Raw genomic sequence first — 17,553 nt, forward strand, 5'->3', positions numbered from 1 at the left:
CAGAGGGACCCCCAGGCCCAACTCTGGACACGGTCCACATCTGGACATGGGCCTGAGCAGCCGGCTGTAGGTGACCCCACCTGAGCAGGGGCATTGGACGAGACCAGATCATCTCCAGAGGTCTCTTCCAACCTCAGCCAGACTGTGGTTCTGTGAACTTGCCTTCATCTGGGCCACCTGCCTCTCCAGCTGCTGGAGCTCCTGGCTGTTCTCTCCCAAACAGCGTGCCATGACACAGTCCCAGGAAGACGAGACACACACAGGCACCATCTTCCCCCTGCTACGGACACCATAGCAGGAGGTGTTGGGGGCACCAGGGACTGATGGGGAGAGAAGGAGCTCCCCCATCCCCGCTGTGCCGGGCGCCCGTGCGGGGTCCTTGAAGCTACTCTCTGCCCTCGCTCTCCTCTCCCCCGTCGGAGCCTTCCGCTGCACAGTGAACACAGGACACGTTGTTAGCAAGTCGTCTCCAAACTCCTGCCTAGCAGCACTGAGGTTCTCCCCCAAATGCTCCCCCACCTCTGGGAGCAGCCCCTTTTATACCCGCCGGGGCGCCGATGTCACAGGCCCAAGGTGGTATCACTGAGACACAGCCATCGCTGCCTGCTGTGACATGGAGCTCCCTGTGCTGGTGCCAAGATCTGACCCGGGGCCCAGCCGCTTCCACTGGGGAACGGGGCATCACTCTCAGCATGGCTTTTAGCCCACCGGTGGGAGCGACGGCAGGCACCACCTGTCCATGTCTCCCTGGCGGGTTTGCTGGTTCCTTCCCCAGCCGGCTGCCACAGCTCCCCACCGCAGGACCAAGCAGGAGCCAGGCTGCGCGTGTAGTCCCAGCAGACGCTCAGACAGACGTGCGTGCACCACGGGTGTGCACATGTGCACGGACGGCCACACCACACGGGCTCCAGCATCCAGCGCCCACCTGGCTGTTCTTTCCCAAACAGCGCGCCACGACACAGTTCTGGGAAGAGAAGCCGCAGGCAGGCACCAAGTCCCTGACACAGCCCCAGCCGCCGCAGCTGGAGCACATGGGCACAGGAGGGGACGCTGACCTCCAAGGTGAGCTGCTCCGTGGTTTACTGCAGCTCCTGCTGCTTCTTCCCCTGCGTGGGGAAAGGAGAGGTCAGGGGCTTGGGTCTCGCAGCCCCAGCCCCCGGGGACAAGGGGACCGCTCCGCACCTACCAGACACTGCAGCAGCAGCTCCTTGCGCCTTTGCGATGCTGCGCAACATCGGGCCAGGCGCTCCCGGAGCATGCGGAGGTCTTGCTTCACCACTTCTGCCTCTGCAGCTGCACCTGCGTGTCGGGAGCCAGCAGGCTGTGAGGGGCGCAGTCGCGGGCACTATCAGGCACGCACACTTGCGGGCACAATCGCAGAGGCACACTCGCGCGCTCTCATGCGCAGGACGCGGCAACATGCATGCCCGGTCTGGCTGCTGGAGCCTGAGTAGTCTCAGAGACGCTCACAGGGGTTAGCCTCCATGGTGCTAAAACAGTTGCCAGAAAGACAAGAGTAAAAAATCCGTGGGGACATATCCAGGATCTCCGTGGGACCCCAGCCCATGCGGTACACCCCAGCGTGTCCCCACAACAGAGAGGCAGGGAGCCCAGGGGGGATCGGCACAGCCCAGGGGTGGGAGCACCCAGGGCAGCAAGCCCCGGCCAGGGGGGCCACAGCTCCAACTCTCCCCTGCCCCACACCAGGGGCACACAGGGCCCCGCGTTCCCCCCACCTTAGTCTGCCCGGGGGTGGGCAAGTGCTCGGCTGCCCCAGCCCCGCGGGGTGTCCTGGACACGCGAGGAGCCTTCACCTGCCAGACTGCCGCCCCACCCGCTGCTCCGCGGGGTCCCACAGCCTATGGCTATATTCCGTCACCCACACGTAGGCTGCATGTTCATCGTAGGAATCGCAGCTCTTGCTGTAAAAATGTAAAATAGCCGAACTGTTTGAAAGCACAATCACAGCGTTTAACGATTTACTTTACCTATTAAATTACTAATTTACTTACTACTTTTTAATTTACTTCTTAATTTACTGTATTTATTTACTTTACTTATTTACTTATCACGTTCAACTGCTGTCACTAAGGCCCCTACAAACTGCCTGGCATTTAATCATCTTACCAACACTGCAACCATTCTTCAGGAACCCAATTAAGACTAAAGTGTTGACCTGCATAAAAACCTAATTGCGTAGAAGGTTCTATCACGTCCAGATATTTGAAGGGTGCAGGCAGTATACAAGTAACTTGTATTCAGCAGGAGATTATTCTGCAAGGTAGCTCTGTTGGGTTTTTTCCCTTCTCCTCACCCACTAGTATCCTTCCAACAATGCAAAAAGCAAACAGCACCCATCTCAACAGATGCTTGGAGCTATGATCCTGTAACCCGTCTGGGACAACCGTTGTCAAAAAGTAACTGAGTAACTGTCCCCGTCTCATCGGCAGTGCTAGGGACAACACTAGATGTCCAAGCCTGGACCAGTTTACCTGATATCAATCATAAATGAATGAATGAAAAGGAATCCTCTTTCTCAGACAACAACGTCTTAATGAGATCAAGGTAGCAAGAGTAAAAACTACAATTTCCAGCAGTTAGCCACGATCAGAACTAAAGCAGCAACATCAAGAAAATAAATGAGACACCAATATAAGCATTTTAAACACGTAACTTAGCGAAGAGAAACCCTTTCGCTCTACCAGCACACAGTGGGCTTTTCTCATTTCCTTTAGGGTCACCTGGGCACGCTAGAAATGACGCTAGAAGAGCAACCTTTCAGCTCGCATAACCGTTTAATAAAATTAGCATTTCAGCATTTTTCCACAAGTGCATCTGTAGCAATGGCACCAACAAATTGAAGTATTCCCCCCAAAATGGGTCAAATCATAGTCTCTAGACAACAGGACTTCTGTCAGCTCTTTCAAGTGGTCAACTGTATTTAAAATGCAAGGGAATTATCTAACAGATTCATGATTGTCCTTTAAGAACTACCTGGAAGGCCTTCAATCAAGTTTTGACTTCATTTAACCAGATACAGCAACCGAGTTGCCCATCAGTAGGGTCAGCAGCAACAAGCAGCTGGCAGCGTCCCTCCAAAAAGGCTCCAGGGAGCAGGGATCATTTTCCCCTGACATAACTATCCTTATCAGCTCTTCAAGTAACTACACAGGCAAGGTAAACTTCAGTTTCTAATCTATTCTTCTCCCCCTGAATTGACAGACCTCAGAACAAGATGCCATTCCATCAGTGTAAGGAACAAAACAGTTCAAGCCACAAGTTTAGCCTTGGGAGTACACGCACATGCTTGAAAATTAACACCTTGTCTGAAATCCTTCATTTTTCAATGCTTTTCTTTTGAAAGCAGAAATGGCAGTTACTCATCTCTTACACATTTGACACACAGCGTTTTTAAAGATCTGAAATGAAGGCCGTAACAAAAATACATTGACAACAAGACACCCGTACTTTGTTAGTGCCCACAATTCCGAGTGACATGGCGGGGTCTCGGAGGAGTTTCAGGGAGGAACATGGCACCAGTTGACCAAAACACTAATTACCAACACCAGCTGCTCATTTAATTCCCTGCAAGCACCTAGAACCCTCCTATTACTTTACTTTCAGGGAAAAAAAACCTCAACCCTACAGCAGGCTTTTAAAGGTTTGTAACAGATCCTGCATAAGGGGATCAACACATCTTTTTGAAAGGAAAAATGTCATGTTACTAATGTCCTCTGCAAAGAATGGCTGTATTAAGCTTGGCAATCTTTACAAATCCTCCCCCATGTTTTCAAAGGACAGCCTGAGCATTGAGATCCATTCAACAAATGGCAGCGTGAGTCAGTGGGCCTGGGAGCTGTGGGTAGGAAAGAGTAGGTGACATCCATGGAGTCGCAAAAGTCTTCAAAATGATTCATGTCTTAACATGGATCCAGAAAACTGACTTACCGTTTAGACATACACTATCTAGGCATTTCTGTATCCGTGCCTACGGACTCACCAGCAAACACGGCACTATTACAGCAAACATGTCCCAGCCCACCCACCAAAATCAACCTCCCTCTCTCCTCACCACATCAACGGTTGAGCCAGCATGAAATGTTATGCCAAAATCAGCACTACTGCTCGTACGGGGAGGTAAGAGTTTAGACCGTACACTCCACTATCACTCAAAACTGCTTTCAAAAAGGAGAAAAACAGCTCTGCTGTTTTAATGTAGGAGCTCTGCAGAACTCCGGAAGCTTGACAGTGGAGCTGTGGATCACCGCTGGTGAAAGCAAGCAGGGAAACAAACTGGAAAATGGCTGTAGCTCTCAAAACTGACAAACCCTTATTCACACAATACAAGGCCTCATACCAGCATGATTAGTCACAAAAGATCTCAGCTTTCATTCCTGTCAAACCATGTCATTTTACACTTAACAAAGTCTCCCAAGGAGGTAGCTGTGAGAGACTGAAAGAGTCAATGCGTCAAACATTGTGGTGGGGCAAGTTCAGCTTGAAGACAAACCCTGCACAGCAAGGAACCAAGGTGAAAAGCCCATCAGCTGGGACATCAGCAACAGGAGGGGGAGGGCGTGCTGGAGGGTGCGCAGCTCCCCGTTCTGATAAGCTGTTCTGATACAAAGATCAAACAATGGCCATGTCTGCAGGGAAGGAGAAGTTACTCCACAAACGACCCCCAAGCCCAAAGGCTCACAAACTGAGTGATGAGTTCGGGTGCCCGCCCGAAGGAGGGGCAAGGATGATAAAAGGACACAAACTGAAGCCCCGGGGTGCACAAGCCCACCGGGACTGGACCCCTCGGCTGACTGGACACCTCAGCTGACTGAACCAATGCTGGACCCAGGACCAGTGAAATCTTTCTTCCTTTTTTTCTTTCTTCCTCTCTCTTTCCTCTTCCTTTTCCACAATCCCTACACCTCATCCGTTTCAAGATATAAACCGTTGACCAAGTCTGAGACTAAGAGTGGATCCAGCTGCCCCTAGACCCTCCTCTGAGGAGGAGTCTGGAAAGCAAGGGGGTCTGCTCTGAACCTCGTGACTCAACGGGAGGGATCTCCTTATTCCCTGAATTGATGTATATGGTTACACGGTTTACAGAAGTAGTCCTATGCCAATTCCTGTTGTGAGAAACCCTGCCACCTACTACCACGCCTCCCCGGTTCAGTTTGCTTTTGTCATGAATAAAATCTTTAACTCATCATTTGGTGTCCTTTCACCTTATTTTAGCCCGAGGGAATTTCAAATTAAACACGACTCCCTCGTCTGTCCAGTCTGGGTTGCGACAGTAGCCCAAAAAAGAAAAAAACAAATAGAATTTTTGAGTGTGCCTAGCGCACTCAAGCACAGACCTGCTTCTTCAAATATAGTCCCAAGCCAACAGAAGTCCTCGGCCACATGTAGCACTGATCTTAGGAAGATACCCTTAAATGCTGTCCACATATAACTCTATGAATACGGTGCAGTCACCAGTCCAGACCACCTCCGTCTTCTGCTGGGAATATCACCAGATTATTTTAACGTTACTAACCAAGTGAAAATGAGCTGTGAACACACCCTGAAAAGGTCCAGAGACTTCACCCTCCTTACAAGAAAACTTTTTACTTCTCTCAAGAGATGTCAGCTCACTTCCCAGTCTCTTGGAACACACAAGACCTCTGCCACGAACACTGCAATACAGACACCGGTCTGTGACCCACCTGCCACCAGAGACAACTAGGTCTCACATGCTGAGGTTGTTGTATTCCTGCCCCAGCTACGGAGAGAGAGTCCTCCATTATAGACACAGCCACTGATCAAGGGGAAGAGGCAAGGTAGCGGAGGAGAACCTCTTACACCAGTGGCTAACACTCAACTGCTGGTTCATGCCACTTCCAAAAACATCACCTTTTGCAATCAGCACAACCTTGAATTGCCTCTCTAGAGGGTAACAGCCTTGTCCTCCTCCTTCCTCTTGATCTCTCTCAACAAGAACTTCTTCTCATAGTACTAATACCAACTCTTCTGTTTTCTTTATTGAGAGCTACGCTAATTCTGGCTACAAACAGATACGCATTGAATGTTTCAGCTCAGAAAGCAGAAGAGGGCCTGAGCAACTATCTCAGAACTTCAGAAACCTTCCAATTTTAAACACAAAAATCAAACAAGCGATGCGTACTTATGATGTAGGACTCCTGTTTCAGTTGTTAACTACGTCGGAGAAACAAAAAATGGACATAGCAGGGCAATTAAACCAGGATAAATACTACGATTTTGAAATCAAGAGTTGCTTTCAGTAACCACACATTCCCTGAACAACCTGATGCAGCTTTGAAGTTAGCTCTGCTTACTTGGAGGAGGTTGGAGTAGACACTTCCAGGGGGCCCCAGCCAAACACAATCTTTCTAGGACACTAAACTTATTCAGATCACCATTTAGTGCACATTCCTGCAATTCCTCCTGAGCTCTTCGAACAGGCTGCGCTCCTCTCAATGTGAAAGGAAGTAACCCGTATCACCAAAGAGCATTGTGCAGGGCTTTTTGGTTTGGTTTTGACTTTTTTTTTTATCTTTCTTTTTAAACCAAGTCTAGTAATCCCATTCACGTATTATTAGAGAAAGCTTCCAGGTTGAAGGGATTTTCCGTCTTTTCAACTTGTGAAAACCCTTAACTAAGATTAACAACTATCACAGTGAGGTTTTGTTTGTTTAGTGGGGAGTCAATACCAATTTCTCAGCCAAACAATTCGGTTTTGAAACTCCCTCTTACCACTCCAATTAAGTCTCCTCGGCCACATTCACCGGTCGGGTGCTTTTTTCCATCATCCATCTGTATGACGGAGTGAAGTTGACCATTCAACACAACGTACGTGCAGTCTGACTTGTCACGCTGCCTGCAGAAAGAATAATCAGTAACGAGGATCAGTGAAGCATCTTTGCTCAGCAAATGCATCTAGGGTCTTTTAACAAGTTGATCATCTTTCCCTGCCTGGCTTAGAGGACATAGGAAGGTGTTTAACCAACAGTTAAACATAACAAGCAAACAAGAAACTGAACAGGCATCTGTTAAAAGGGGACTTGGAAATATATTTCATGTTTACATGTACATGCTTTGCACAAGTGGTTAATGTTAGGTCTGGAAGCAGATCACCAGGATGCAAGTGGTCTCTAGGGGAGACAACAGGCTCATTACTGGTTACAGCAGGAGCTCGTTGTCATTGCAAGGTCAGTATGATGCGTAGAGAAATTCTGCACGTCAAAGAGAAAAAACCCCAAGCGGCTCAGGATTTGGATTCCTTTTGGTGCACACACCTTACTCCATCAGGACGCTTTTGCCCTACCCAGTTTGCATGATTCAGAGTGCTGTTTAGAATGCAGGTTTCCAGCATAACCTAGCACACGGATGAAATGCCATACTTCTGGTAGTGCAGTTAAAACTAATGCAAGGAATTCCGTAGGATTTTAACAAGATATTGACAGCTATGACTGCTTTGATGCACAAAGTAATCCCAAACTTCCATTAGCACTGGTGCTGCAGGTATACAGAAATTAAAACCACAGTTATATAGAACACATACCACGTTAGGCCTTCATTCTCCCACCACTGCAGCATCCATATAATGGCTCAAATGCATCGTAGTAGAAAAACAATCCATAAAACAAAGTTGTCCCAAGGGTAAATTTTGCCCCCTAAAGATACAGTCCAGTGCCTAGTTTCAATTTACTATTGAATAAGCCCAACTGAATTGTCGTCTTTTTTATTTCAGAAAGGCTGAAAAACTCTTTGAGCAACAGACATTCATGCCCTTAACAATGCAGAAACTACCACCAGAACATACAACTGTCTATGTCTTCATCAATTATGTCACTTTAAAAGCCTGCCGAGACAACATGAAGGATGAGGAATGTATGGAAGAATTTTACTAACACCTGGATACAAGAGACCAAAGCAATGTTGAAGGGTACTGCAGAAACAAAATCGAATCAGAACAGGCAAACAGATAAACATGATGAAGAGTTGATACATTTAGTCCAGTGAGTTTCTTATTCTACGTATCGCTACTATACTCCTTAACTAGGAAAACTTAAGTATGCAACAGACAACCATGTAATTTTGTCCATATCTCACCTGTAAACAGCTCGCCCAGCCTCGACCTCCATCCAACCGAGGGCAAAGTCAATTCGCCTAAACCAATGAGGACATTCTCTTCAGAACAGTGTGGGCCACACCGAGAACTACACTTGGCTGCTCCCGCATTATCTGGGGCGGGGGGGAAGTGTTATTCAAGTACTTCCCCAAAACAGGAATAGGTACACACACAGGCCCAACATCTCAACGCAGCTGTTGCCAATGCAACTGGGCAGTTACATAGGCACCAATTCAGAAGTTAGCACATACCCGTATACATATTCCACTATTGCCACAACCATACTGCGTCAGTGCTAACTTGACCAAGCACGGGGCTGGCCAGCCTTCTAACCTAGCCCAAATGCAGTGTCACTCCAAGTCGGCCCTGTCCTAGTAGCAGCAGCACTATGCTAGTAGGATGCTACCTAGTCCTGCTGTCTGGCCCAATTCCCTTCGTTAACCGAGCAGTGGGATGGATGGGAGCCATGCTAGCTCTTGTTTATGAGCCACCCTCCCAACCTCCCCTTCACCCAGGTCTCTTATGACTCAGGGAAATGTTCATACTGTCCAGAAGATTATCCCTTCCTGCTGTTCTGCACCTCTCAGTCTCCCACATGTGCCCGTACTCGAGTTTCCCCTAGATTTATCAGGTCAGAACCTTATTATATGTAAAGTCTGATGCTCTTGAAAGTAAAGAGACATGCTCTGTATTTCAAACGTTCCCTTATCCCTGTTGCAAAGGCCACGAAGAACTGAAACGTCTTCCAGTAAAGCTTGACCTTCACACCACATCTTTTCAGTGGTGCTTACAAGTCTCTAGTAATAAAGATACCATGCAATTCAGTACTTTTCTCAAACTGAAAAACTTTTCAGATTGCTCTGCCGGGGATAACTGCAAACTTGACACTGACCGTAACGCCAGAGGGAAATCGCTCTCACAGACACCTGAGAACTGCTCATGAATGTCTTATTTCTCAGTCTTTTAGACTATAGATCACTGCATCCTGCCACTTTGTAAGCAAGCACTCCTCCACAGGAGTGAGCTGATCACGCACATCTCTACATGGTGTACCTGTAAGGACATCCCACCTTTTCTGTTCCTGCACAGCATCAAGAGCAATTGATGGCAGACTACTACAATCCAGTTATTTCACAAGAGACTTCATAAAGAAGTAGCTAAGCGTAGGCAGACCTGGTACAGGAAGTGCACGCAGATAGAGACGAGGGAGCTATGTTAAAGCCACACACGGACAGAAACAAGAGAAAACGCAAAATACTTGGTATGTTTTCTGCATCAATGTTCCCCTTACAATGAAGATACCGGACTGCCCTGAGAAAATCTACTTAGGAGACCCCGAGTATGTGGGAACTCTCACTAAGCGCAAATCATGTGAGCTTCATATCTAACCTTGCACCCTAAAAACTAGTGAGGAGGAGAGAAAGGCATGGAAGGAGCTTTGGCAGTCTTTGTTCCCTAACTGAAGTAACAGTTCCTTGTGGACCACTGTGACCTTGCAGACATCAGAGAAAGCCCAAGCAGAGATCCATAATCCTAGAATGCGATAGCAAAAGCAGACTCACGAGGAGCTCTCTACTGCCTGCATGTAATGTAGCACACACGCTGCCCTGAAGTTTCTAAAATATCACATCTCTCATTCCTTAGTCCTGCAGCTACACCAAGAGACCCAGAGCTGACAGTGACTGGGGTCAAGTGCAGCACACCGGGCACTGCAGGGAGCTTTCATGTTCATCTACTCTCCTTACCCAGTGCCTCAATTGCTACTTTTCACAATAATGAAGCTTGTAATTTCTTCAGCCAAAATCCCTGGAATTGAAACCGGACAGATTCATAGGCATGTATCCCTACTACATATTGAGCTCATCACACTCATAACCCCTGCCTGCACTATGTGCTACTAGGCAAATTAAACTAAACACCAACTCTTGACAGCATGGTTTAAAATCTGGCCATCAAAACAGGATTACAAAAAAAGCAGGACAGCCTTCCTCTCCTGCCCCTCTCCTCTTGCCCTGAGGTTTCCATGCCCCCCACCATCTCCTACCCGAGATACCTACAGACTACCTTGGTTTCAATAAGCTATTATTGCACGTGAAAAAAACATGGTATCTTACGGAAACTTTACCACACAAACGTAACTTGGAGCAGAGGACAAAGAGCTGGAAGGGGCACCCCAGCATAAGCACTAGTGAACAGACAACCCTAGTGCCTCAACACATGCAAAACACCCAGCCCTATCCCCCTTCTCAGCTGATATAAAACTTAAATCCACCCACCCAACCACCCCCAAAACTCCTGAATGCTTTACTATATACTCGCTTATTTAGCCCTCAAAGTTTCCTCCCACACAGGCTGTCTACTGTGATCCATAAAAGCCATTTACTCCTTCTCCTCCCTCAAGATCTGTACCTTAATGCATTCAAAATGTAAACTACTGACAGGCTGCTTTTATTTCCACCTGGAGCTCTCTGTTACTTCAAGCGCTGTACAGCTTCTACAACAGTATTAGCAGGGAAGCTAAAAGCCCACCCTTATGCACAAGAACAAGAAAGCAGATTTTTTTTCCCCCTTTATCAGCCATGTTTCCTTCCTCTCACTTGGGCACATTTTCATCTTTGGTCTTCTGCTTGGCACATGCCCAACACTGGGAAAATTAAAAACCAAAGCTCTGTACTACAGAAACCTGCTTCTGAAGGGATCCTTAAGATTCTTTATTAGAAAGTTCACCCAATATAGCAATGAAAGGGCTTAACTAGTGTCTGTGAAAGCCTGGGACTTAAGCAGATATTCTTGTGCATGAGCATGCAATTTGATACTCAGCTTGGCTGGCAAGAGCAAATAAAAATCAAAGCATTCCTGCTTCCTTGCCAAGCGGCCACAATTAAGACTCCAAACTGAAATTTACTGAAGCAGAAAACGTCCAAGAGTCCCTAGTCCTGCACAACCTAAAACATATTCCCTCAAGAGAGTCTGGCGACAACTCGGTTACACTGTTCTTCAGGAGACACCAACAGTTGCAGCGTAGGCACTGCGCACTTAGTATATCCTTTCAGCAGAACAGCAAAGCGTTTAAGGTACATACTATACGATTAGCTTGTGTGACCCCTATAGTTAAAACTCTACATTTACAGATAGTTATTTAGTCATGTTAGTGCCCCATAAAAGGCTCCTGCCGCAAAGTTTCAGTGAAAAGGATTTAATCTGCTGTCCAACGTGCAATTGTAAACCCTGGACTGCTTCCATTACTGTGCTCTTTGCCTGATGACAACTATTGACCATGTTTTCTGCTTTGCCCTCTCACAAATTATTGAGAAAAAACACATACAAAGTTGCAGGGCAGCTCAAAGGAAAAGAGTAATATATTTGACAAGAAAGGAAGAAAAATGTCGGAGATTAATGGAGGTTCTTATTAATTTTCTTCTGGTCAGTCAGATAAAAGCCAGAAAAAAAAAACAAAAAAAACCAAAACATTCTCTTGAGATTCTGAGCAAAGGACAAAGCGTAACACTGTAGGGACTATGAACGCAAAATTTGGCACAGAAAGTGGAAAAAAAACTTACTTCTAATTTTATCAGCAAGCTTTTCTTTCTCCTAAGTTCAAAGCAAAAATGAACGAATGAAGAAACCTCATGCTTTTCAAAACTTTCTACAATGACACTTTTAAATATGGGAACACGAGTTAGAAGTGAAAGAAAGCTTCGGTTTCAGGAGAAGTTGTGAAGATGGAACAGTGGAAGATCACAGAGCTCATAAAATGCAGAGAAATGGCAATAGACTTGTTAAAGAAGAAAAACATTTGGAAAGGTCCCAAAAACAATCAAGAGGTGACACACTGATGGGTTTGAAATCACTGACTGGCAAGGGCTAAATAAAAGCAAAAGCTAAGTTGGAATGAACAAGAGACAACTTGATTCTTGAAAGCTAAGAGAAAACTCAGGAAAAGGAGCTCAAGCAAATTTAAGAGGTAATCCAGGACTGAATATCTAAACAAAAAGAAGAAAAGGTGGAATCCGACAGGTTGGCTGACATGACATCATGAAATTTAAAGTCAGAAACAAGTAGGAAAACAGTACAAGAAGAGAAAAGCGGGAGCTTAGACAAAATAGATCTGATACCTCATAGAATAGGTCAAGTGAGAAACTTCCATCAGAAATTAGGTCAAAGGGTTGACATTCACCACACAGACTTGTAGAAACACAGCTCATCAACCAAGTACACTGCTGAGAACAGCCTGTTCAATTTTATAGCATACAGCCTTTTGCCTGAGGTGAAACAACAAAAATCACACAGCAAGATTCTGTGGTAGAGTTCATTAGGAATACAAACCATCAGCATTATTTAGGAAGTTAAGAAGTATGCAGAAATACACAACATAGCGGCCTAGAAACCACAACCTCAGAAAAGTCCTACACGTAACACAGGACCGATAGCACATCCAAGAAGTTGAACAAGGTGTTCATGAAAGGAAAGAGAGGTATTTGACACAAATTACATCTGTGAACTAATAGGAAGTCTTAACAAGAGGATCATGGAATAAATCAAGGGCATTAATCATTAATACTGGACAACAGGGCTAACTGCATACCCATCATACTGGGTTTTTCATTAAGAAATACCTATATGCCTCTTTCAACGTTAAGTCACCAGTCATTTATTATTTCCACGGTCCAGAAAGGAACTTGTCTTGCACAGGGGCATTATTGTTTGACCTCTTCTATTAGTGAGCATTGAAAACCTACAGTTACGCCAAGACCAATCATTCGTAACACACCCAACAGCCTGGGCTGTGTTTGGAAACCAAACTGGGGTGGCTCTCCAGCCAAAAGGAATGATGAAGCCAAGAGAAAGGGCCTGGCAAAGAAGCACTTAACCCAGCAAAGCACAGGCTCTGGCCAGACTTTCTTTCTTAACAGTATGAAGTATGTGAGTCTTGGCTCACACATCACACCCCACTGGGTTAAGAGCTCTATAAACCTAGAACAAAGGAAGCACTGCCATGCAAGTATTACCATGTTCCCTGCATTACCTCTTGCTGGAGTAAAGCCACCTGACAGATGGGGCAGAGCTCATCCGGGTGCTTAAAAACCCTCACGTAAGCTATACGGTTTGCTGCAGGATGTATCGTAGCAGTACTACGCCACACATACATCTGCCACCCATCTTTGTTCAGAAGGGACACCAAAAATTTAAAAATAATCAATCAATACATATTTTCATGGCAGAACTCACTCACAGAAATGGGACTTGGAAATAGTCGGGAAGCTGCAGTCTTGATTGGCCTTGATGGTGAAAAGCAGTGGTTCCCCAGTCAGGACAGCGAGCTGACCCGAGTTCTCCTGGACGGAGCATGAAAAGACAGCTGTCCTCCTCCGAGCCTATCTTCTGTTGGTACATGTGAAGCATCCCTGAGACCACAAAGCAAACGTTAACATTCTGGAGTAAATGGACAAAGAGCTCAAGAAAATCCCCTAAGATTTTAAAAGCAATTATCACAGTGACAGTACTATCATGACCATCCCTTTTCCCAGAAGCTCCCTACAGTTTTTGAACAATTCGGTGACAAAAGACAACACAGTAGTCAATTATTAAAAGCAGCTTATGAGGATTTGAAACTAAGGAGCCACAATGTTGAAAAACATGTTTCTCTTTGTATGGTTATGGAAAATCAAGGCTGCATCTGTAAGATCTCAAGAAATAACAGAATTGCAAATAGAGATGATGGGGTAATGACAGCAGCATGATGAGGGACTTTGCAGTTCAGCAGAGCAGAATACAGCACCACTGTAATTGGAGCTGCCCCTCATCTGCTTTGCACAAGCTTGTCTATTTACATAGTAGTATTACACCTGAATCTCATTATATCCTAAATACACTTTGCAGCGAGCAAGTAACACTGGATTTGTATTGTATGGGGGGCAAAATACTGTACTGCAACTGAGTGACATCATTGAAAGCCTGCAGTGCGGGGCAGGAAAAAACGCCACCTGGTCTCCATACCTCCTCAGGAAGGATGGAGGTGTGATACTCCATACCTTCTCATGAAGGTACAGGAGAGCTGAAAACAGACAGGTACCACGTTTCCGCTGCCTACACTGCTACTCCATGTGCCAAGAAAGGCTCAGAGCTGGCGTCGTTTCACCCTGAGAAGAGAACGCTTGGGAGGGGTCAGGGGAGACTTTTTACGTATCATCAATGTGTATAAATACCTTGTGGTGGGGGGCAAAGACTGAGCCAGACTTATGTTCTCTCTGCTCTCGGATGATGCTCACTCACATCTCCTTGCCTCGATAGCACAGTCCCACCAGTAACCTGATGCAGCGTCACTTTGCCATTCAACAATGAAGGATCCTGGAGAAGAAAGGGGCAGGGGGTGCAATTTACTTCTCCGTGCACATGTGAAGATCCAGGAATGTGAGGAAGCATCCAAACTGCCAGAAGAAAATAAGGTTTCATTCGTTTCAATTGATCAGACTTGGATTCGTAAGGATTTTGTAGTTATCGGTTTTAACCCCAGACTCCCAGGGTCTCTAACGAAGAGACCTGCTATCAGCTGGCAGAAAAATCATGAAACATGAAAGTTATTTTCAAAGGAAGGTGAAACTAGAGGAGACCGTCTACATCATGGACCAACTGGACAAGATTATCTAACACTTGCTTTATCGGACCCCTTGCCTGGTCACGCAGCTCAGCTGTGCTGTGCATACATACGTGTGCGTACATACGTTTTCATACACACAGTAGACCAAAAGCTTCCCCAGAGTAATGAATTCTTGTGTGCGTTCGCACATGCATTGCACAGGAGAGCGCGAATTTTCCACCTGACTGAAGAGACATGGGAGACAGGGTCTTTCCAAAAGCCTGCCCTCCGTTTGGACTCAACCCCAAACCCTTGCATTGGCAACGGAGCTGATCCAGCTAAATGCATCAGCTGATCAGAAGATTCCTCTCCAGCTCCAAAGCTGGTCACCACAACAACCCCGACTATGTAACACAGGCAACCAACAGGCACGGAAAAAATTTTCTTTCCATCTCAAGGAACTGCCCATATATAATTTGGTGTCCCGTGTGCAGCCAGTGCCAAACCCTAATGCTTCAAGGCCACCTCTGCTTCAACAAAACTTTCACCCGAACCAGAAAATCTTCAGAAGCGCAACACTTCATTACCAAAACCTAGGCTCAATTACCAGGTTCTTGCCTTATGCTGAAGAGTGACAGTGCGTCCAGTCCTGGCGTCTTGCAACTTAACCTCTGCAAGGCAAAGCTGAACACTACTGTGTCCAGTACTTTGCCATAGAGGTAGAACCACTAAAAGCAACGAGCGCTGCGTGCGCAGTAAGATGCAGTTCAGCGCAGGCAGCATAGCAGAATCTGCCCATAGTCATTAACCTTATTGCAGCAGGAAATCAATACAGCAGAGATGTAAACATTTTACCATTCTAATTGTTAGGCCACATTTTTCCTCTTTTCATTTTTGGTTGAAAAAAAATAGAGCAAGTGAAACCATCAGGAATTATTCTTTACACCTACAGCTGATAAAAAGGACAGATTTTCATCAAAAGTTAGTTTTACTGAAAACTGTCTGTTTCATGGGAACATCTTAGCCACTGAGAAATTTGTTCTGGATTCCAAAAGGAAAGTGCTGTCATCAGTAGCTTCAGTCATCTTGGAATTTTTGCTCATGATCCAATAGGTCTATAAAGGAAGACTTCAGTTGCAGGTTGGATGCAAACTTTTGTCACATGCAGCATCTGATGCCAGTCCTATCAAGGGCAGAAGACTGAACAGAACAGATCACTCCACCGCTAACAAGAATTTCTTCCAAGATTATCTGTAGCTTTTCATGCAGATATAAATGCCTGGAGAAAACTGAAAATTAACATAACAAGACACTTACATCTCCTGAAGACTAACAAGACAGCACTGCAGCCCTTCATCAAATCGGCAACAACGTGTAACATCTATCTCGAGCCTCACTGCTGGTAAATAAAAGATCACGACCAAAATTTTTCAAGTTGCAAGGGGAGTGATTTGCAAGTCAGCAAGGAATGTTGGAAGATTTTACTTTGGGATTTTTAAGTTCCAGCAAGTGTCATTTGGTGAGAGCTCTTAAAGCAGGGCAAGAGGCTGCAGCAGCTGCACCCAGGCCTCTGGCAGCATCAACAGACTTGAGCTACTGAAATATATGCTATTAACAGAACTTGGGTATCTGTGACCGACTTGGACCATTTAGTACCATCTTCCCAAATTGTCTCATTAGCTGCATGAACAGATACACCTCCATAACAAAATGCAGCTGGAATCCTTAAGAATGATGAAAACAAACATTTTCATTCCTTCTTACAACACAAAGCTGATAAACAGGGGCTGAGCTCAATAATGACAATTGTGAGGGCATCAAGCATTTAACTTGGAATGGGCATGGCAGAGTCACTCAGCTCTCAGATGCACTCATAGCCATTAGCCCAAGGCAGATATTCAGTTCCAAAAACCAAATGAGGCACTCGGATGCTATGGCAACAGGATTACTAGATTCAGCAACCACCTGAATGCCTTTACAGAGCTTCTTCACACAGTCTCCGAGAGCATGAAATTACAAGGTGGCAGAAATTACACATTTACTTCTCACATGGATAAATCTGTACACAGTGAGGAAAGATTCATGCAGTGCATTGCAGTATGGTCTTTCCACATGGCAGAGTAATTCAGATTTATTTCAGTCCTGCTAGTAACTTCAGCAGACTACAGAATAGAACATTCAGCTAGTCTACAGTGTACTAGGGAGAAAATTTACTTTTCGTTGCCTGGCAGAATGAGACAAAAAGCAAAACCAAAGCCATTTCTTCCTGCAGTAACTTACGTCAAGGTTGAAAGGTCTATCTTTGCCACTTCGATGATGGCATCAACACGTTAGCTATTAAAGCAATCTTGCACAGCACTATAATGGAAAACTGCTGAAGAAGCTTCTGTCACCATCATAGTCTTCTTCAGTATTGACTGCAAAGAACAGATACACAACAGCATCGATTTAAATGTTGTAATTGGCATCTACTCAGCAAAAACTTGCCGCATCATCTGTGTCCTCTATCCACCACAACTGGTGGCCTGCAAAAAACCCCTACGTTTCCAAAAAGCAACAGCTTGCTGACTTCATTGTCCTTGTCTTTTTCTACAAAGCTTGACACTCGAGTCAAACAGCATTACTCATCACGGCTTGCTAAAGGGAAGAACATGAGACTTTTCAGAAACTGGGCAGCTGCCAGCTTAATAGAGCCAAAACTTCATCAGCACTGTATACAAAGATGGAAGAAAACATAAAACATCCGCCAAGGTCACACTGAGCCACAGTTTCTCTTCAGATTTTGCTTTGCAGTTCTATAGTTCTAGAGCATTTCTTGTGCTCTTAACTTCCAGGTCAGTATTCATAA

General features: G+C 45.7%; 1 pseudogene; it reads right to left on the reverse strand.

The window, feature by feature from the left end:
- Positions 1 to 385: 385 nt before the first annotated feature.
- LOC128151754 (patatin-like phospholipase domain-containing protein 7) overlaps positions 386 to 17,553 on the reverse strand; it is a 45,930-nt pseudogene continuing 28,762 nt past the window's right edge.

Source organism: Harpia harpyja, chromosome 15 (genome assembly GCF_026419915.1).
Source record: "Harpia harpyja isolate bHarHar1 chromosome 15, bHarHar1 primary haplotype, whole genome shotgun sequence".
Lineage (NCBI taxonomy): Eukaryota > Metazoa > Chordata > Aves > Accipitriformes > Accipitridae > Harpia > Harpia harpyja.